This window comes from Rhinoderma darwinii, chromosome 3 (genome assembly GCF_050947455.1).
Source record: "Rhinoderma darwinii isolate aRhiDar2 chromosome 3, aRhiDar2.hap1, whole genome shotgun sequence".
Taxonomy (NCBI): domain Eukaryota; kingdom Metazoa; phylum Chordata; class Amphibia; order Anura; family Rhinodermatidae; genus Rhinoderma; species Rhinoderma darwinii.
Genome location: NC_134689.1, coordinates 135,088,953 through 135,111,194, shown reverse-complemented (window position 1 = coordinate 135,111,194; position 22,242 = coordinate 135,088,953). Strand labels below are relative to the sequence as shown.

Here is a 22,242-nt window from a genome sequence, read left to right as displayed (position 1 = left end):
CTGCTGCTCTCTGCTGCTTTCCTGCACTGTCTCCAGCCTTCACGAAGACGGAACTGATTCCCGGTCGTCGCCTAGCAACACTTCCGCAAATCCGCAAACTGCGGATGACACACGGAGGTGTATCCGCAATTTCCACGGGCCCATTGACTTCTATTGGCATGTCCGCATCGAATTTGCGGCCCGTAATAAGACATGTCCTGAGTTTCTGCGGCACGGATTTGCGGACATGCGGAGACCCGTGAAAACACGGATAGTGTGTATGGGCCCATAGAAATGAATGGGTCCGCAATTCTCCCGTGGATTTGTGGGGGAATTGCGGACGCAAAAACACGGTCGTGTGCATGGGGCCTTACACCACACACAAACATCAATAAAGTTTCTATAATTTACAGTGACCCTTTCCTGTCCATACCCAATTTTAAGTGCAAAATCAACTGACTGCTCCTCTAGCGATACCCTTTTCACACTACAGTCATAGCAATAATGATTATCACTAGAGAGGATTGTCTAATATATTTCTGGAAAGATTTGTCAGTTAGAAAAGTTCTGGAAAGATTTGTCAGTTAGAAAATATATTTTTATCTACTTGCCATTACCAATTGATTCCAACTAGTTCCACAAGCAAAACAATAAAATCTGTATTAGTTAACAAATTAGATCAAGTTTAGGAATTTGCTGTTATGTGTATTACAGCTGTTGCCCCACTCCTGATCGCATCGGCATATTGTGTGTCACACAGGCCATGAATGCTCGTCCTAATGCGACAAGCACACGCCGCTCAGGACGAGTATTCTCATTGTGTCGGCAACCAGTTAATACCAGATTTTTGGTCTAGTGATTTTCTGAAGATATGTGCATGTAAACACAGGCATAAATAGTATGTCTAAACTCTGCACATACTGAACATTTATTTTTAGGCTGTGTGGTGCATCTAATTTTCTGCTTGGGTCACACTTTTCTTCACAATTATTAATTTCTATGTGTTTTTATGAAAAATTACAATTTGACATAATATTGGATGACAGTGCCTGTGTATATTAAGTGGTGAGTGTCATTTTGACAATGTGCCAGGTGTTTCCTTTCAGAAAATATATAGGTACAGTATGGGGATTTAGTATGATTTGTTATGTTGTAATATAAGTTTTTTTTTACACATGTCAATAAAAAAAGTTTTGACTACGAGATGTGCAAAATGTCCAAAAACCCCTGACAGTGAAAGGGTTAAAGTACATCTGCCTATTGGCAGATGCACTCTAAAGTGAAATGCTGGGCAACAATTAATTATTGGTAATATGGATCCACTAAAGACATTTAACATATGAAGTGTTTTCACAGTTCTCCTCCAAACCCCATTTTCTTTTTGCTGTAAATATCCATGGCAGACAGGCAGCAACAACTGGGCAGCACATTACAAAGCTTGAAGCTCATCTTGCTCTATATGTGCACCATTCTAGGTTTTTTATAAACAATAACATCGGCAGAGCACACTAGTTAATAATATAAAATTAGTATAATTTTGGTGCTGTGTACATGCTCTAAAACATGTTAAACACAGGCATCTTATGTCTTTGCTCGATAATACATTTTTACGAAATGTATGGGTTTGGTATCCCATCAAAGTAACTTCATGGATAATATGCAATAAGAATTAAATTTGCACTGTCACTTTATGTATTTATTAAGATAACCTTGGTCGGAAAAATACACTAGGAAATATTTACATCCATTGTTACCTTTGGTAGAATAATCCCATATTCTTATATCCATTGATTAATTTGTGGTCCATGTGTTTTTAGATTTTGTCATGTTTTGTACTGCACTTTCACTTTTATTTATGTACCCTGGTAAGCACTTTGCAGTTTCACTTATTTTATATTTATTTTGATTCTTAACAGGTTTAACAGTACCACTATGTATATCGATCTTTAATCTGTGCATATACATATCTATTATGGGTTCGGTGTCTGCATTACAGTGATAGACCCCTCGTCTAAGTTAGGGCGCATGTGCTCTCTTGCATTCCAGCTTGGAGCGCACATTCATTGTGCAGGCACTACCTCCGGCCTCGTTTTCATCTTTTGGTAGCGTCATTCACAAGGCGTACTCTCCTCTCCAGCATGCCGAGGGCTGGCACATAGAGTGGCGTCTCTTGGAAACATGAGTTAGTGCTGGATTCTGTGTCCTATGCCAGATATGTTATTCGTTTTGCATTGGTTGGAAATATGTTTAAATAACAGCACTGGGTCTATCTTTTGTTATCCCCTGGCCTGAAGAAGCAATTGCAAAATATGCGTCGGGTTTGGTCACCAACTTTTGGTCTGTGTACACTACCGTTCAAAAGTTTGGGGTCACCCAGACAATTTTGTGTTTTCCATGAAAACTCACACTTATATTTATCAAATGAGTTGCAAAATGACTAGAAAATATAGACAAGACATTGACAAGGTTAGAAATAATGATTTTTAGTTGAAATAATAATTTTCTCCTTCAGACTTTGCTTTTGTCAAAGAATGCTCCATTTGCAGCAATTATAGAATTGCAGACCTTTGGCATTCTAGCTGTTAATTTGCAGAGGTAATCGGGAGAAATTTCACCCCATGCTTCCAGAAGGCCCTCCCACAAGTTGGATTGGCTTGATGGGCACTTCTTGCGTACCATACGGTCAAGCTGCTCCTACAACAGCTCTATGGGGTTGAGGTCTGGTGACTGCGCTGGCCACTCCATTACAGATAGAATACCAGCTGCCTGCTTCTTCCCTAAATAATTCTTGCATAATTTGGAGGTGTGCTTTGGGTCATTGTCCTGTTGTAGGATGAAATTGGCTCCAATCAAGCGCTGTCCACAGGGTATGGCATGGCGTTGCAAAATGGAGTGATAGCCTTCCTTATTAAAAATCCCTTTTACCTTGTACAAATCTCCCACTTTACCAGCACCAAAGCAACCCCAGACCATCACATTACCTCCACCATGCTTGACAGATGGCGTCAGGCACTCTGCCAGCATCTTTTCAGTTGTTCTGCGTCTCACAAATGTTCTTCTGTGTGATCCAAACACCTCAAACTTCGATTCGGCTGTCCATAACACTTTTTTTCCAATCTTCCTCTGTCCTATGTCTGTGTGCTTTTGCCCATATTAATCTTTTCCTTTTATTAGCAAGTATCAGATATGGCTTTTTCTTTGCCACTCTGCCCTGAAGGCCAGCATCCCGGAGTCGCCTCTTCACTGTAGACGTTGACACTGGAGTTTAGCGGGTACTATTTAATGAAGCTGCCAGTTGAGGACCTGTGAGGCATCTATTTCTCAAACTAGAGACTATAATGTACTTGTCTTGTTGCTCAGTTGTGCAGCAGGGCCTCCCAATTCTCTTTCTACTCTGGTTAGAGCCTGTTTGTGCTGTCCTCTGAAGGGAGTAGTACACACCGTTGTAGGAAATCTTCAGTTTCTTGGCAATTTCTCGCATGGAATAGCCTTCATTTCTAAGAACAAGAATAGACTGTCGAGTTTCACATGAAAGCTCTCTTTTTCTAGCCATTTTGAGAGTTTAATCGAACCCACAAATGTAATGCTCCAGATTCTCAACTAGCTCAAAAGAAGGTCAGTTTTGTAGCTCCTCTAAACAGCAAAACTGTTTACAGCGGTGCTAACATAATTGCACAAGGGTTTTCAAGTGTTTTCTAATCATCCATTAGCCTTCTAACACAGTTAGCAAACACAATGTACCATTAGAACACTGGAGTGATGGTTGCTGGAAATGGGCCTCTATACACCTATGTAGATATTGCATTAAAAACCAGACGTTTGCAGCTAGAATAGTTATTTAGCACATTAACAATGTATAGAGTGTATTTCTGATTAATTTAATGTTATCTTCATTGAAAAAAACTGTGCTTTTCTTGCAAAAATAAGGAAATTTCTAAGTCACCGTAAACTTTTGAACGGTGGTGTACATATAGAACTGGCTATATTCATTTACCCCTTGAATTTTAGTCTGGGCTATCTCCTTCTGATTTTATACCATATATCCACTAGGAACTTTATATATTGCCTATATTATTGTTCTTTGTGGTTTAAACCTTATATTGATTACCAATAGGGCTTCTGATTTATATGTGTGAAGTCCTGCCCTTTTATTATGTTTTTATTCTGTTAGTATTTCAATACAAGTATTTGAGCTTTATTACACATTCAGTGTCTTGTGCACAAATGTTTGCATTTTTTATCATTTTTGAAAAAGGCAAGATTTTGGTGTAAGACTGATGAGTGCTGCGGTTTTGTCCTTCTGGGAATTTCTAGTGTGGAGAGTTCTGAAATAACACTATGATGGGAGCTGTATTTACATGATCTAACATCCCCAGAGTTCAGTGCTGGGACCACTATTATTCAACTTATTTATTAATGATATAGAGGATGGGATTAATAGCACTATTTCTATATTTGCAGATGACACCAAGCTATGTAATATAGTTCAGTCTATGGAAGATGTTCGTGAATTTCAAGCAGATTTAAACAAACTAAGTGTTTGGGCATCCAGTTGGCAAATGAAGTTTAATGTAGATAAATGTAAAGTTATGCATCTGGGTAACCAACAACCTGCATGCATCATATGTCCTAGGGGGAGCTACACTGGCAGATTCGCTTGTTGAGAAGGATCTGGGTGTACTTGTAAATGATAAACTAAATAACAGCATGCAGTGTCAATCAGCTGCTTCAAAGGCCAGCAGGATATTGTCGTGTATTAAAAGAGGCATGGACTCGCGGGACAGGGATGTAATATTACCACTTTACAAAGCATTAGTGAGGCCTCATTTAGAATATGCAGTTCAGTTCTGGGCTCCAGTTTATAGAAAGGATGCCCTGGAGTTGGAAAAAATACAGAGAAGAGCAACGAAGCAAATTAGGGGCATGGAGTATCTAAGTTATGAGGAAAGATTAAAAGAATTAAACCTATTTAGCCTTGAAAAAAGACGACTAAGGGGGACATGATTAATTTATATAAATATATTATTGGCACATACAAAAAATATGGTGAAATCCTGTTCCATGTAAAACCCCCTCAAAAAACCAGGGGGCACTCCCTCCGTCTGAAGAAAAAAAGGTTCAAGCTGCGGAGGCGACAAGCCTTCTTTACTGTGAGAACTGTGAATCTATGGAATAGTCTAACACAGCAGCAACAGTAGATGGCTTTAAAAAAGGGTTAGATAATTTCCTAGAACAGAAAAGTATTAGCTCCTTTGTGTAGAAATTTTTACCTTCCCTTTTCCCGTCCCTTGGTTGAACTTGATGGACATGTGGCTTTTTTCAGCCGTACTAACTATGTAACTATGTAACATTTGGTTAAGATAAGCTGTCAGGAGCACAAATGAGTCTTTTTCAACCAAGCCCTCAGTGCATCTCACTGACGGATTCGGCTGACAGCAACGACATGCAACTTCTTTGTATGGTGGATACACAGAAGCTGCATCTCTAATACTAAACAAAAATTTTAAAAAATGTTTTATTACAAATATGTTCAATTTCCCAAAATACATATATTAAATAAATAAAATATTACATTAAACGTTTAAATAGACTTTAAAGGGGTTTTCCCATCAGGAACATTTATGACATATCCACAGAATATGTCATAAATGTCAGATAGATGTGGGTCCCACCTCTGGGACCCGCACCTATCTCTAGAATGAGGCCCCCTAATCCCTGTTCTACTGCTCTGTGACCGGGCTGAAGCGTGTAATTTCTGACCATGAAGAAGAAAACAGTGTAGCACCAATGAAGTTTGAAGTTTAAAAGATCAGAAACTTTAGCTTGAAATTTAGAGAAATAGAACAATAAAAAAAAGATTATATGTAGGGGAAGTTACAATGTTGTAGAGGCACATGCGGGAAGCACCCGTTTTTCGATAAAAGGGAAAAGGAAAATTATACTACCACAATATTGTCTAAATAATAGTCCCACACACACTATTCTTGAAGGGGTTGTCTGGGATTAAATGTTTTTGTTTTTGTTTTTTTGTTGCCAATAAGTGGCCATTTTACTGCAGAAAAAATTACTTGATAATTGATTTTCACAAAAAAGTTGTATCTTTTATTATTTCTGACACTATGTCTGGTTGGCCTCAGCTGCATGTAAATATTGCAACTGGGGCTCTTCCAATAGATCTGGCGTCGTATTCGTACAGTGCCAGATCTATTATTGGCTATAGGGTCAGACATGGAGGAGCATTGCCCAATTTACTCATTTGTGTAACTTATTATTCTTAATAGATATTGAATTATATGTGGATATTCTCACAAGGATTTTATGTCAATCTGCATATGGATAGGATTTCTGCTATATAGGAACCTTGCTGTAAAGTAAGCAGAAAATTCCATGACAATTCAAAAGGGATGGGTTTATCTACAACAAATACTTTAATTCCTGTTAAGCAGGAGGCAATCAATATGAATTATGTTACTGGCGTATGTGTTGAAACTGACTGAAATTGGAAAATGAGTAGTCCTTAATGACTGAAAAACATGCGGAAAAGCAACTCCCATATTGATTTTAGTGAAGTAAAAAAAATCTAGTTAAAGCTCTTTTTGTAAAAGTGCTTATTTATCACTATTCTTTCCTGCAAAAAAAATGTTATTCCTTTTTCCACATTAAAGCAGAAGTTTAACAACAGTTTATATAAGAACATAATATACGGTTACAGATTTATAGCATGTATTACATCCCTGAACTGAATTCAGTTTTGAAGATTGTTATAGGAAACAGTCGGCAAGCTTGTTGACCCCTAACAATTTAGCGGAGCTGATATAATGCAATGCGAGAATGAGTTTTTCCTACCTCAGATTACTTCACAGCGTGTGATAAGCGGACACTTCCCAGAATGCAAATCACCACAGTAAGCTCTATGCAGACCTTGTGACAGAAAGGAATTCTCGGAGAAATTCTTCAGCTTAGAAGCCAGTAGAATTTAGAATGCAACTCTGGGCCATAATACAGGCTGTTATTTAGGACCTGTAAAATATAAAATTGAAAAGCTATTTAACTACTCACATAGATTAATTTTGCGTGAAAATATTTTAAAATGGTGTTCAACTGTCAGTAAAAAAGGGACACACAGGTTGCAGAAAGTCACTAGACAAGTTAAACTGTCCTACCAGAGGACCAGAGAATACTGCTGTGTGCCCAAATTCTGACACAATAACGTGCCCAGTGCTTATAATATCAAATGGATCACTTTGGGAACATAGAATTGGGATAATAGTATACAACTACTTGAGTTACAGCACAAAAATGAATAGTGCCAACTGCTATTCTAAATTGTAGACAGATTATACAGACGTACTTCATGTATATAGACAGTGAGAGGTAGATTGAGTATATCGTCTTTATTTAATTGTTGTACAGCCACTGTGTATCAATCGGGAATGAAAGTGTGCGCTGCAATGCCAAATATAGAAAAGGGAAGTATCCGTTTTAGTTACTGTTCTACATTGTATCCATTAGCATAAACAAAGAAAGTTTAATCTCATTCAGTGTGTTATAACAAAATGTTTGATACAAACTGTTACCATGGTACTGGACTTTCAAGATTAAGAGTTTCTGCCCTTGCCAAAGTACTGCATTTCATTTTACACCATTAATTATTTTGGCATTGAACTGGTACATTTTTTAGACTGAAATTTTTGCCAAATGTTTGTATTTTAATAATGATAAAATGAAAACGTACCTATTATGTGTGAGCCTCCATTGTACTAATTGTTCCACAGTCACCCTATTAAAGGCTATGACTGTCTATGCAAGACTTACGTATTTTGCTTTGTTTGCTAGTGCTAAATTGAGGTATTGTCTCATGATGATATTTCCATTGTCAAATGAAGCCGGGGCTCAGATGATGCCGATATTGCTGATGAAAGTTTAGTACTACATGCCGGCTATCCAAATAAATGTCTAACCATATAATACATGGATAGGATAGGTCCTCATATGTCAGAAATAAACTTTCTTAGTGGCACTACAGTAGTGGAGGTCCAAAAAGGGGGTTAACCCTCTATCATGTCCATATACTCTAACAGACTACCCCTTTAATACTAAGGATAAAGGAGCATATTTCCTGGTCAGTAAAATATTCCTTGAAGGGAATATCCACCCCGGAATACCATTTTGTTTTGGTTTTTATCTAAATAAATTCAAAACTCTTTGCTGATTAACCCCTTGTCGCCACAGCCATTTTCCTCTGTTTCATTGCAGTTTTTTCCTACACACTTTCACAAAGCCATAACTTTTTTATTTTGCTGTCAATAAAGTTGTATGGGCTTGGTTTTATTTGCGGGACTAACTAAGGTTTTTCATGGCACCATTTATTGTACCATATAATATATTGGGAAACTGGAAGAAAATAATTATTTGTGGGGTGGAATGGGAAATGCCATTGTTTTTTGGGTTCAGTTTTTACAGCGTTCACTGTGCAATAAAAACGACATGTTAACTTTATACTGTGGGTCAATATAATTACGGCGATACCAAGTGTATATATATATTTTTACGTATTACCACTTATACAAAGAAAAAATTAATTTAAAAAAACATTTGATTTGTGTCTCCATATTCTGAGAGCCCTAACTTCTTTTTTTTTATTTTATTGAGTGGTATGAGGGCTGTTTTTGGCGTTCCAAAAACAGTGTAGTAAAACACGCTCAGTCACTTCGATAACCAGTGCCCGGAGCCCAGCGAGAGCAGCAGATGGTACCGGCCCCCATTCAAGAGATAGGTGTGAGTCTTAGAGGTGGGAACTGCATCTATCAGTCATTAATGGCATATCCTGAGGATATGCCATAAATGTCCGAAATGTGAATACTCCTTTAAACTAATTACCTACTTATTAAATAAATGGACAGTGTTAAAGGGAATTGCTATTAAAAGATTTCAATGACAAGGAAACTTGGTTTTAGAAATTTTGTTGATGATTAACATCAATAAGTGTAGGTACAGTGGGCTCAGAACAGATAAAACAGGGCTTGCCAGTATTTATTTAGCATCTGAAAAAGAAATGGCCTTTTACACATTAGGCAAATAAAAAATCCTGCTCAGCCACGAGTAAATTTCCCCTAAAATACATATGACATGATTCCGGCGGAAAAAATATATGTCACCAACGACTTTGCCTGTCACTGTCTCATACTATATAAATAAAATATCTGGACAGACAATGAGATTTATAGTGTTAATATTCCTTTTGCTTAAATCAAATGGTGCAATTTAATATTTATAAGAAACATTAATAATATTACTCCCACAAGAGAATTCATTTGTAAAGGTATAATTCTAAATTTAAATTATATCTTATTTTTTAAAGTGTATTTTTAACAGCAGATTGCTGGCTTATAAAACATTTTTAATTTAGCAATAAATACCAAAATATTTCCTGTGAGGTTTATGTGTGTATGCTGTACAGAGCCATTAAACAGCAGATGTATCACAGATGGCTTAATATATCCGACAGTTTGGTAGATAAAACTTGACAACTCTCACTTATGATATTTGCCCAGTGACAAGTTTTTTTTTCTTGTCTATGGTTAGAATATAAAATAGCAGTAATGTAACATAAATTTCTCTTTCAGGTTCATCAATATCTCGGGCTACATCAGTGAATGTTATCCTTTAGCAATAAACAGGTAGAGACAGTGGGGCGGATTTACTAATATTGTCTAAGTTTTAGACACTGTAAACTTAGACAAGGCAGTCATAAAATGCACCAAATTTTTCAGTGGTGCATGCTGTATAATAAATTTGGCTCCTAGACATGCGAGACACTTTTCTCTTCCTAATATCACCTATTAGTTGACTAAGTTTACACCAGTAACTTGAGGCAGAATTTTGGCACATTTTTGGTGCATAGTGTCACATTGAAGCCACGCTCATTTGGTAGACCATGTCCATTTTTTCCATTGAATTTTGTTGAAAAAAAGTGTCTAAAACAGTGAATAAATGTGGCGCACGGCATGTATGCCAGAATTCTGTCTCAGTTGGACCCAAATTTTGGCACATTTTAAATAGTAAATTTGCCCCAATGTTTGATAGAGAGAGTTGTACAAAGTGGCTTTATGTGCATGACTAACTGCTGTTATCATTGGACATACAAACCTAAGGTCTAAAATGTTCTCAGTGAAAGAAAGTAAAATAGTGACACACCCCAGCATCATGTGGGCTGCTTTATAGCCAGCTTCAGATGGGGTTGCCCACTGCTGGTTCCCATGGGCTCTTTTGTTACTGGCCTTAGAAAAGTCTCGGGAACTCGGTACACTGGAGGATTTATGGGGAATCTGCTGTTTTATTGGCTCCATGAGTGACTGATAGAGTTGAGCAAATCGATTCTACACAAATCTAATTCAGTCCAAATGTTCAATGTTAAATACTTTTGTGTCAAAAAAGACAAAAGTATAATAGGTATGATACCTTTATTGGCTAACCATAAAAGTTCTATATGCAAGCTTTCAGAGCACAGAGGCCCCTTCTTCAGGCAGTTTACAAATGAATGACACAACATTTAGATGTTACACAACGACAATTAGTACATGAGGTGATACATCATTAAGATAAGCCGGGGAAATAAAACTGAGGTTATAGGGGTGATGACTTAGGAGTTAAGGCATCTGGAGTCAGTCTGATGGGGGACGTGACGTGTGTCCATGTCCATAAAGGTATCATACCTATTATACTTTTGTCTTTTTTGACACAAAAGTATTTAACATTTCATATTGTCTCTGGCTAACACGGTACTACACAATTTTTTACTGTACACAATTACTGTACACAATTTCTTCCATCAGCTGTCTTCACTCAATAACACTGTGCACGGCACTGCGCATGCGCTAGTTTCCCATGCTACGCGCAGTGTTATTCAGTGTAGGCCACTGATGGACGTACCTGGTCACATGCCCCTCCTTTAGCGGCCATTTTCAGAAAGGGAGTGCCGTACAGTCCGCAGAGAAGGCTATGCTAACAAGGGGGTGGTGCTTCACAGAGGAAGAGATTGGTGCTGATCTTCTAATAACTATGTATTAGTAAATGCCACATAATGCTGTTCCCCACACATTAGTGAAAATAAACATAAAATGGCCAACCCCTTCAGTCCAAGAAGACATAAAAAAGTCAGACACGAGTTCGCAGGGCAATCAGGGCAATTGCGATTTGCGGCAAATTTATTTGGATCAAATAGAATCCGAGAAATTTGCTTATCTTTAGTGACTTGTTATTACTCTAAATTTCCAAGGTTATCCACTAACGCTGGGACTGTTGAATTACCAGCGAGGATACAGTAAATCGAACAACCTCTCTTGACATTGAAAATGGAGGAGATGGTTTTAAAGGCGGGCAGATCTTTAGGTAAAACATTTAACCCCTTCTCGACCTAAACAACTTTCAGATTTTAATTTAGTTTTTTCCTCTCCACATTCCAGAAGCCATAGCGTCTTTATTTTTCCGTCGATATAGTACTATGATTGTTTTTTGCGGGACGAGTTGTAGTTTTTCGTAGCATCATTTATTTTGCCGTATAATGTACTAGGAAACGGGAAAAAAATTATTTGTGGGGTAGAAAATTAAAAAAACAGCGATTCTTCCATGTTTTTTTGCGTGCCGTTTTTACGGAATTCACTGTGCAATTAAAACAACATGTTAACTTTATTCTGTGGGTCAATACGATTACGGCGATACCAAATATATATAGTTTTTTCTATATTTTACTACTTTTACAAGTAAAAACCTAAGTGTAAAAAATAAAATTTCTTTTGTGTCGCCAAATTCCGAGAGCCATAACGTTTTTATTTTTCCGTCGATTAAGTAGTGTGAGGGCTTATTTTTTGCGGGATAAGCTGTCGTTTTTAATAATACCATTTTGGTTTACACGCGACGGTTTGATCACTTTTTATTTCATTTTTTGTGGGAGATTAGGTGACCAAAAAAATAGAGATTCTGGCGTTTAATGTTTTTTTTTTACCGCGTTCACCGTGCGGGTTAAATAATGATATATTGTAATAGATCAGACATTTAGAGACTCGGCGATACCAATTATGTTTATTTATTTAGTTTTTTTGCTATGCTCTAAGGGGAAAATGGGAAAAGGTTTTTTTTTTAACTTGTAATATTTGTTTATTTTTTTTTTACACAAAAATTTTTTTTATTTAACTAATTTTTACTTTTTTTATTAGTCCCCCTAGGGGACTCCAACCAGCGATCTTTAGATCGCTTGCACGATATACTGCAATACTAATGTATTGCAGTATATCGTGATTCTGACAGGCATCTATTAATCCCTGCTGGAGGTAGTGCTTAATAGGTGCACAAAGATGGCGGACCTGGGGGCCTTCATTAAGCCCCCAGGCAGCCATAGCAACCATCAACCCCCCGCGATTGCGTTGCGGGGGGCGCGATGAGCTGTTAGAAAGGGTCGCCCCCCTCTTTCTAACTATTTAAATGTTGCGGTCGCTATTGACCGCAGCATTTAACGAGTTAAACAAGCGGGATCGCGATGCCGCTCGTTACTTTGAAGTGTCGGCTGTAACAAACAGCCGACACCTGCATCGTATGGAGCAGGTTCACTCCGTGAGCCCGCTCCATACTTCCCCTACCCGACTTTGGCGTATGGATATGTCAAATGTCGGGAAGGGGTTAAAACCACATCCCTCCCCTCGTTCCCGCCCTCTTTCCGATTACAACACTGTAAAAAAATTGTATTGTCCCCACCCCATGTCCCGCTACAGCCTCCACTCTGTTTGGTCCCTAGTATGACAATTTTGAGTAAAAGTACAGGCAGGAGGAGACCTCATCTCTCCACAGTAGGCGTTGGCTTGTGAATCGTTGTTACGCTGTCCAATCAGAGAGGACAGCCTCACAGCGATGCAGACCTGATGATTTTTTGTGACTTACTACAGGTTTTCTGCATTACTGTGAGGTTGTTTGCATTGATTGGACAGCTTCACTGCAATGCATGAAGCAACACCTTCTGAGGAGAAATTAGGTTTCCTGCCCTCCGTACCTTTACTTATAATTAGCATATCAGTCACCAAAGGAAGTAAGTGCTGTAGCGGGACAACAGGGGGGGGGGGATAATTACAGTGCTGGAATCAGGAGGACGTTGGGAATAAGAGAAGATAACATAAGGTTTTAAAAAAAACAAAAACAAAACAGGTCCCCTTTAAAAAAAATTCTAGTAACTTTGTGTTAAATCTGTAAAATGTACATCTCTACCACCAGAAGGTCAATAGAATGAATGATATGTTTATCACGGATATCTAAGAAAATGCAGCTAATCAGAGGGTACTTGACGGGTGACGTCACTCTCTGGCCGCCGCATTGATCTTCAATTCTCTTCCGGGTATACGACACGTTACTTGTGACGTGCCGTGTATAGGCTGTTCTGTTGTACCTCTCGTAATGCGCATGCGCGGTCACTGCTGTTATTTCGAGAACTGCAGGGACCGCACATGAACAGCCCATTCACGGCACACCACAAGTGACGTGTTGTATACCCTGAAGAGAATGAAGATCAACACAGTGGCCAGAGAGGGACGTCACCCGTCAAGTACCCCACGGCAGCATCTGGAAAATGTAAGTATATTACAAATGTATTTACATTAATAAATTATAAGCACTAACACATAGTCATTTTAACTCGGAAAACCCCTTTAACCCACAAACACTACAAAAATCCCCAAAAACTAAATGCTATGTTTGTAGACATTATCAAATTTCACTATACAGGGTCAGTAATGGACTCTCCTCCTTTTAATATGTTTATTAATGACCAGTAAAAGAAGGACATAACTGAACTAGAATGGGTGCAAATAAGGGCGACCAAGGTAATTAAGGGTGTATCGTTGTACCGAGAAAGGTTATCAAACCTCGGTCTATTCAATTTAGAAAAAAGAGGGCTTAGGTCTGAGGAAAAAAGGTTTCACCATCATCGTCATAAAAGGGGTTTCTTTATTTTTATTTTTTTACTTTAAATATTTTATTTTATTCTAAAAATTGTTACATTACAACCACCAAGGCTTACAATACAAAATAACAATTCCAGCATGACCCTGTGCAATCCCACCCACCCCCTACTCCAGATAAAAAAAAAACAACAATCCCCCTTCACATCAGTTCTAGAGACCCCAAAGCTTCTCCCATTTATGCAATTGCTAAAAAAAATGTATCTTGTTTTTTCATACATTTTAATTTTAAGAACAATACTACTCTATTATAGAGTAGAGGGGGAGACTCTGCCATTCATTTCCTTGAAATTACTACTAAAACTCTCAAAATAAACCGAATTTGGGTTTGTGAGAACTCTGCCATTGACAATTCATCGGTGCAATTCAGTAGCGCTAACTGTGCTGTTTTAGGAATGCCACGATCAAGCTTGATCGCTACCTCATTAAATATCAAAGTACAGTATGAATCAATAATTGAGTATTCCCATATCATATCCTCAATTAAGCCCATTTTATGAAACAAGAATGGAGTATAATACAGGCGATGCATAATATTGAACTGAATCATTTGATGATTAGCACTAACCGATATCTCCTTGCCATTCAAATAAATATTCACCCATTTCTCCTGACTTATTGGGCCTAGATCCCTATTCTAAAACCTTTGACTAGTGAAAAAAGTGTGAAGTGAATGTAAGCTCAAAAATTATTTTATATATACTTGAAAGTGAAGAATTGACTATATTCATCTTAAGAATACATTTTAAAGCAAAGTGCTATAGAAGGTGATTCTTTACTGTAAGAGCAATGGGACTATGGGAATCTCTGCTACATGATGTGGTAATGCTTGATTCATTGAGCAAGTTCAAAAAGGGCCTGGATGTGTTTTTTGAAAAATATAATATTACAGGTTCTGAGTACTAGATTCTGGAGATGGGATGATGATCCAGGGATTTATTCTGATTGCCATATTTGGAGTCGGGAAATAATTTTTCCCTTTAATATAGGGGAAAATGGCATCCACCTCATAGAGGTGTTTGGCTTCATCTGGCTCAACACCGTAGGATTATAGGAGGTACTTTTAATCCTGTGTCTTTTTTATACCTCATCAACTATTGTATGTATATATCTAACTACAGACTCTAAACGAACATCTGTCCACAACATTTTGGAATAAAAAACGTAGTAAAAACACTGAAAAACGCCACCAAAGACAAGTCAAAAAGTTGTGTGTGAAACCGGCCTAAAGGAACTGGACACAGAAAATGAAGTAGGCACAGGTACACTTTTCCTCAGAAGCTTTACACTAACAGCAGAGATACGCCCCAGTCAGACACTAAGCTTTTTCAGTTCACCTCTCCTATATAGAGCTGCAGTCTCAGTTGACTGTTCAGTAGCTCGGTGATAAGGACTAGGGATTGGGAACCCATCCTACTCTTTTCCTATAAGTTTTCAGGCCCATTTTCCAGATTTCCTTAAACAGGTTCACACCTTTTGAGAACAAGAACAAACTCCTGAAACATAAGACAAATCTGACAGGGTGCTAGGGAAGAAAAACATCTTCCCTCTATTTTTCAGTTACTATCGCACAGATCATAAACACATTACTCAACATTTCCGAGTAACACCGGGGTCACACATCCTGATCGGAGCTTGGTATAGTGTAGTTTGATGCTTGAGGTATTTTTTTTTTACCAAAACATGGTTCAGATCTAATATGGAAGAGGAATATATAAAGACAGTTTCATACATCTCTTGACTAAAAGATTCCAATCCTAGTTTTGGAAAATAAAGCCACTGTCACTAGTGTGTGACCTCTGACTTACAAGAACAGTAACATGTTTATTGTTTTCAAATCTTAAAAATCTAACTTTTGCTTTGTTTGTTAAGTATAACAATGGACATAAGGCTGACTTCTTTTTAATAGTTTTAGAACACTCTGGATCTTTATCATGAGAAAGATGACATGAAATTGCTCTCAAGAGTATAAAATTATTTTGAACATACACGTGTCCCAGAATGGAAAATCAAAATGCAATTTACAAGCTTCATAAATAATTGTTGCTGGAATAAGTGAATGTGAATTCTTTAAGGATTTCTCTGTTGCCAAAAATGTGCTTTGCTGAAGAGTAAGCAGATGTGTTTTCTGAAAGAGTTTTCTCATAGTGATATGTTAAAAGACTAACATAATATTATGTAACTCTATAATGTTCAGCTATCAAGAGTTAAAATGCTATTCCAGTAATGCCATTAACACTGCATTAATACATGCGGTATAAAACTATAAAGTAATCTCCAGGGTAAATTGAATAAAAAAAAAAAAGTTTCTCAACTTTGTATTTTTTTATGTAATTTCTTCCTTCAGCAGACTCCACAGCTTACATCGGAATGTTTAATGGGAGCCTTTTTTTTGGAAAATAGATCAACTTCTTCCATCTGCTACATCACCCATTAATAATGACAGCACCCTGCATTACTTACAGTATATGTGTTAGTAATGGTTTTTCTTAACACCACTTGTGATCTTGGGAGTGCTATAGTAACTGCACACAGCACCACATGCTAACAGAGCTAGTCACAGGGAAGCACGAAACGAGTCTCCAGAAAACCTGGCAGTACCCAATATTCCTTAGGGAATACGAGTCCTGATTTAACAATTCCTATCTCGCTTACATAATTTAGCTTACTGCACTACAACTCCCTTTGTAGGAACTGTAGACAAACAGAATTTTATAATTTAACTCTAAGGTTTAGAGATGAGCGAACTTATGAAAAGTTCGGTTCGGCTAGTTCACCGAATTTCACGAAAAAGTTTGATTCGGACCGAACTAGTTCTGACCGAACTTGTAATTTCCGTGCGCCGAGCATGGTACTGTCCAGGGTGCTGATAGAGTTAATGGGCTGCACTAACTCTTTCAGCAACCTTGACAGTACATGCTCGGCGCACGGAAAATACAATTTTAATGTAATAAAAAAAAATAAAAAAATACGTTCATACTTACTTTCCTCCTGTCCGGCCTCCAGCGATGACGTTTCATCCATGTCGCCGCTGCAGCCAATCACAGGCTGTAGTGGCGGTCACGCACGTCAGGATGACGTCAGAAGGCCGGCCTCCAGGGATGACGCTTCATCCCACGTGACCGCCTCTGCAGCCAATCACAGGCTGCAGCGGCCTCTGCAGCCAATCACACGCTCCTCTCCTGAAATACTCTGTGCTGCGCTGCCTTAAACTCTGTGGACAGGTCAGGATCCTGTTTCTTTTAAATGCTGCTGGGGAACCCGCTCGATCCACTATATAAGGCTGCGCTACAGTGCAGCATTTAAAAGAAACAGGATCCTGACCTGTCCACAGAGTTTAAGGCAGCACAGAGTATTTCAGGAGATGAGCGTGCAGATTCAGTGCTGCTGTGAACTCTGCTCTTACCATTACGTAGCTCTCAGTCTGTTACCTCTCCTCCACTTCTGTCCTCAATAACACCTTCACATGATTGGCAAGTCATCGCAGCTCAGAGTATTTCAGGAGATGAGCGTGTGGACCTTGTGCGGTGTGGTGACTTGCCAATCATGTGAAGGTGTTATTGAGGACAGGAGTGGAGGAGAGGTAACAGACTGAGCTACGTAATGGTAAGAGCAGAATTCACAGCAGCACAGAGTATTTCAGGAGAGCGTGCAGATTCTGTGCTGCTGTGAACTCTGCTCTTACCATTACGTAGCTCTCAGTCTGTTACCTCTCCTCCACTTCTGTCCTCAATAACACCTTCACATGATTGGCAAGTCATCGCAGCTCAGAGTATTTCAGGAGATGAGCGTGTGGACCTTGTGCGGTGTGGTGACTTGCCAATCATGTGAAGGTGTTATTGAGGACAGGAGTGGAGGAGAGGTAACAGACTGAGCTACGTAATGGTAAGAGCAGAATTCACAGCAGCACAGAGTATTTCAGGAGAGCGTGCAGATTCTGTGCTGCTGTGAACTCTGCTCTTACCATTACGTAGCTCTCAGTCTGTTACCTCTCCTCCACTTCTGTCCTCAATAACACCTTCACATGATTGGCAAGTCATCGCAGCACAGAGTATTTCAGGAGATGAGCGTGTGGATCTTGTGCGGGGTGGTGACTTGCCAATCATGTGAAGGTGTTATTGAGGACAGGAGTGGAGGAGAGGTAACAGACTGAGCTACGTAATGGTAAGAGCAGAGTTCACAGCAGCACAGAATCTGCACGCTCCTCTCCTGAAATACTCTGTGCTGCTGTGAACTCTGCTCTTACCATTACGTAGCTCAGTCTGTTACCTCTCCTCCACTCCTGTCCTCAATAACACCTTCACATGATTGGCAAGTCACCACCCCGCACAAGATCCACACGCTCATCTCCTGAAATACTCTGTGCTGCGATGACTTGCCAATCATGTGAAGGTGTTATTGAGGACAGAAGTGGAGGAGAGGTAACAGACTGAGAGCTACGTAATGGTAAGAGCAGAGTTCACAGCAGCACTGAATCTGCACGCTCCTCTCCTGAAATACTCTGTGCTGCTTTAAACTCTGTGGACAGGTCAGGATCCTGTTTCTTTTAAATGCTGCACTGTAGCGCAGCCATATATAGTGGATCGAGCGGGTTCCCCAGCAGCATTTAAAAGAAACAGGATCCTGACCTGTCCACAGAGTTTAAGGCAGCACAGAGTATTTCAGGAGATGAGCACGGCCGGCCACGGGCAGCCGGTCGTTTTTCCGAGCCGTGCTCCCATTATAAAGTATAGGAGCACGGCCCGTAAAATAAAAAAATAGAACATGTTCTATCTTTTTAACGGCACGGGCACCTTCCCGTGAGAAAACGGGAAGGTACCCATGGCTAACAGAAGTCTATGGGCCCGCTATTGCGGGTCGTAATTACGACCCGTAATAACGGGTGTTTTTACGGTCGTGTGCATGAGGCCCCGTAATGACGGGTGGCTACATGTGTGCACCCGTCATTACGGCAGCGTTGCTAGGCGACGTCAGTAAATAGTCACTGTCCAGGGTGCTGAAAGAGTTAACTGATCGGCAGTAACTGTTTCAGCACCCTGGACAGTGAATTCCGATCAGAATATAGAGTAACCTGTAAAAAAAACAAAAAGACGTTCCTACTTACCGAGAACTTTCTGCTTCCTCCAGTCCGGTCTCCTGGCCGTTGCCTTGGTGACGCGTCCCTCTCGACATCCGGCCCGACATTCCTGGATGACGTTACAGCCCAGGTGACCGCTGCCAATCACAGGCTGCAGAGGCCTCTGCAGACAATCACCATCTGCCGCGTCAGAAAAGAAGGTCGGACTGGAGGAAGAAGAGGGACTCGTCACCAAGACAACGACCGGGTACGTATGAAATGCTTTTTATTTTATTTTTAATCAGCAGCCTCTTTTCTCTATCAGTGATTGATAGAGACAAGTGGCTGCCGATTTGTATAATATTTTTGACCGGGTTCGGTCAAAACAGGTTCGGCCGAACCCGGTGAAGTTCGGATTCGCTGCGAACCGAACTTTTCCTGATGTTCGGACCGAAACCGGGTTCGGTTGTCCCGGTTCGCTCATCTCTACTAAGGTTGTAAGGAAGGAAAGCAGATAATTTGAAGGTTCAGTAATGGAAAAATACAGTCTAACACCGATAAATGACTATTATTAAATTAAGCTGCACTAAATGTTGAATCTAAAATGAAATGGTACTTAAAAGTGGACATTTACTTCAAGGAAAATAACATGTACTGTTGAATAGAAAATGTTGGATACAACTATCATTAGAAGTTATGTGTGTTGTGTAATTACATGAAAACTGCTGAATAATTGCTATAAATATAATGTGTTAATAACATATAATCTTTCCATTTTTAAAATTATTTTCAGGAAAAATTTCCAATGTTTAACATGGAACCTCCGTTTTATTAGTCTCAGTGGATGTATTCCACGCAGGACCGGCCTTAGGCTAGAGGGCACCTTGTGCAGCAGAATAGTTTTGGCGCCCCCTCCCATATTACATACCTTTACACACAAATAATGCTACCATATAATGTTCACATAAATAACACAGGTATGTCCTGTATGCATAAATAACGCTACCATTTATTTAATACATAAATAATACGTTTGTAAAATGTATACATAATACTTTTTATTTATATTCGCAAACATAATCCGCAGCACGTTTTATTCCAGGGGGTACATTGTACAGACAATATCAGACATACAGTTTACAATCTATGTATACATATATAATAACGCCATATACAGTACACATTAATAATACTGTACAAATAAATAATACCCCCATGATAATAATCACTTTATACTCTACACACATATAACACCACTACATTTTGTTTGTATAAAAAATACTGCTATATACTGTACACATATAATACCATTATATTCACTACACACCTATTATACTGCTATATACTATACTCCCATATAATACCGCTATATACTGCATACACCTATAATATCGCAATATACACTACGCACAAAATACTGCTATACAGTCTACACACACATAATATCACTATATACACACACTATATACTGGAAATATCACAGTTTTGCCACTATTTACACAAAAGCACAGCAAAAACTGTTTTTAAATCATTGCTGCAAAACTACAATGTGTTAATATGCCCTTACAGTATCATATGTACACAAGAATCATATATATCCACATGCACACAGATACACACACACACACACATACACATTTACGAACTTATACATAAACTTACAAACTCATACACACACATTTACACACCCTTCCACACTCATACACACTCACACACTCACACACACTTATACACTCATACACACTCACACACTCACACACACTTATACACTCATACACACACTTACACACTTATACTTACACACACACATACTCATTGTCACGATGCATGGTGTGGACCCACTGGGCCGTACCGCGTAGTGGGATGGCAGCTGGCAAACAGGTAAGTACAGAGTTCAATTAGTTGAGCGAGGGTTACCTGAGGCAATCGTAGGCAGTAGCGAGGCAGGCACGTCCAGGACCAGGGGGCGGGAAGTCGTCGGGTGAGGCGTAGCAGATCATGCATAGAATGTTGCACAGCACCGCAATTGCACAGCACCGCACTAGAACTAGGTAGCACGGAAACAGGATACGGGATACAGGAGTAAGGTACACTGGGAAACTGGAAGACACTGGGAGACCATAAGCACGACAAACGATGGGTAACATACAACGCTCTGGCAAAGAACAAGAGGACAGAGCCCTTTTTATAGCCCAGGGCATCCTGGGCTAGATTGCAGACTTCCTGCAAAAATTGCGCGCACTGGCCCTTTAAGGCCGTGCACCCGCGGACGAGCACGCCAGCCGGAAACACTCGAAGTCCGGAAGTGAGTGCCGGCGCCTCACAGGAGGACGACGCTGCAGCGAGGTAAGATGTCCATGTCCACGGCCGTCGAGGTTAACGACCGAACGACGGACAGTGGCCATAGACGTTACACTCATACACACATACTCATACACACACACGCACACACACACACACACACACACACACACACACTCATACATACACTCACACACTCATACACACACAAACTTACCTTCTATGTAGGATCTCTCATGCAGACAGTCTCCTGTAGCAGCAGGGCCCTTTACAACATGTCCCATCCCAGGACAGCAGATATTATCAGTTGCAGAAAGTAGCCGGTTTGTTGGTCTGCAAGAAGAATAGAGGGACCCAGCACTGGAGAGGAGGGGGACACAGGAGAGGGAAGTAAGGGCACACAGGAGAGAAATAGCACACAGCAGAGGAGGGGGGATACAGGAGACGACTAGAAACGGCGCTTCCTCTCTGCAGATGCTCAGGCTGTGAACTCTCCCCTCCCCCTCCTCTCTGTCCCGACTGCTTCAGAAGAGAGAGAGAGAGGACTTAGTTTGTATTCGCAGCAGTCCGCAGGCAAGCTGAGGAGACAGGCTATGGTGCCACCATAGAGAAGATTATGTTGTAGGAGGGAATAGGTGCCACAGAGGGAGTAATCTACGGAAGCATCAGGCAGCATGTTTGTCAGTGACGGCGCCCCCTTTACTTAGGAGTGATGCGCCCTGTGCTGCCGCACATGTCACACACCCCTAAGGCCAGCCCTGATTCCACGTATTATCTGGATAACCAACATATATTATAAAGAATGGGACGGGAAAGAAGGGGGGAGGGAAGGGAGAGGGAAGGAAAATGGGAAAATGGACAAATGTTACCACTGGCAAATAGGCACTCGACTCAGCATGTGTT

At 39.8% G+C, this 22,242-nt stretch overlaps 1 long non-coding RNA gene across 1 annotated transcript in view; it reads right to left on the bottom strand.

The window, feature by feature from the left end:
- The window catches only part of LOC142751103 (uncharacterized), a 91,520-nt gene extending 69,670 nt beyond the window's left edge, over nucleotides 1-21,850 (bottom strand). The window contains exons 1-2 of the long non-coding RNA XR_012882706.1: nucleotides 21,557-21,850; nucleotides 6,826-6,999 (exon numbers count right to left, since the gene is read on the bottom strand). This is a non-coding gene — a long non-coding RNA (uncharacterized LOC142751103). The remainder of the gene's footprint in view (nucleotides 1-6,825; nucleotides 7,000-21,556) is intronic.
- Nucleotides 21,851-22,242: the final 392 nt, after the last annotated feature.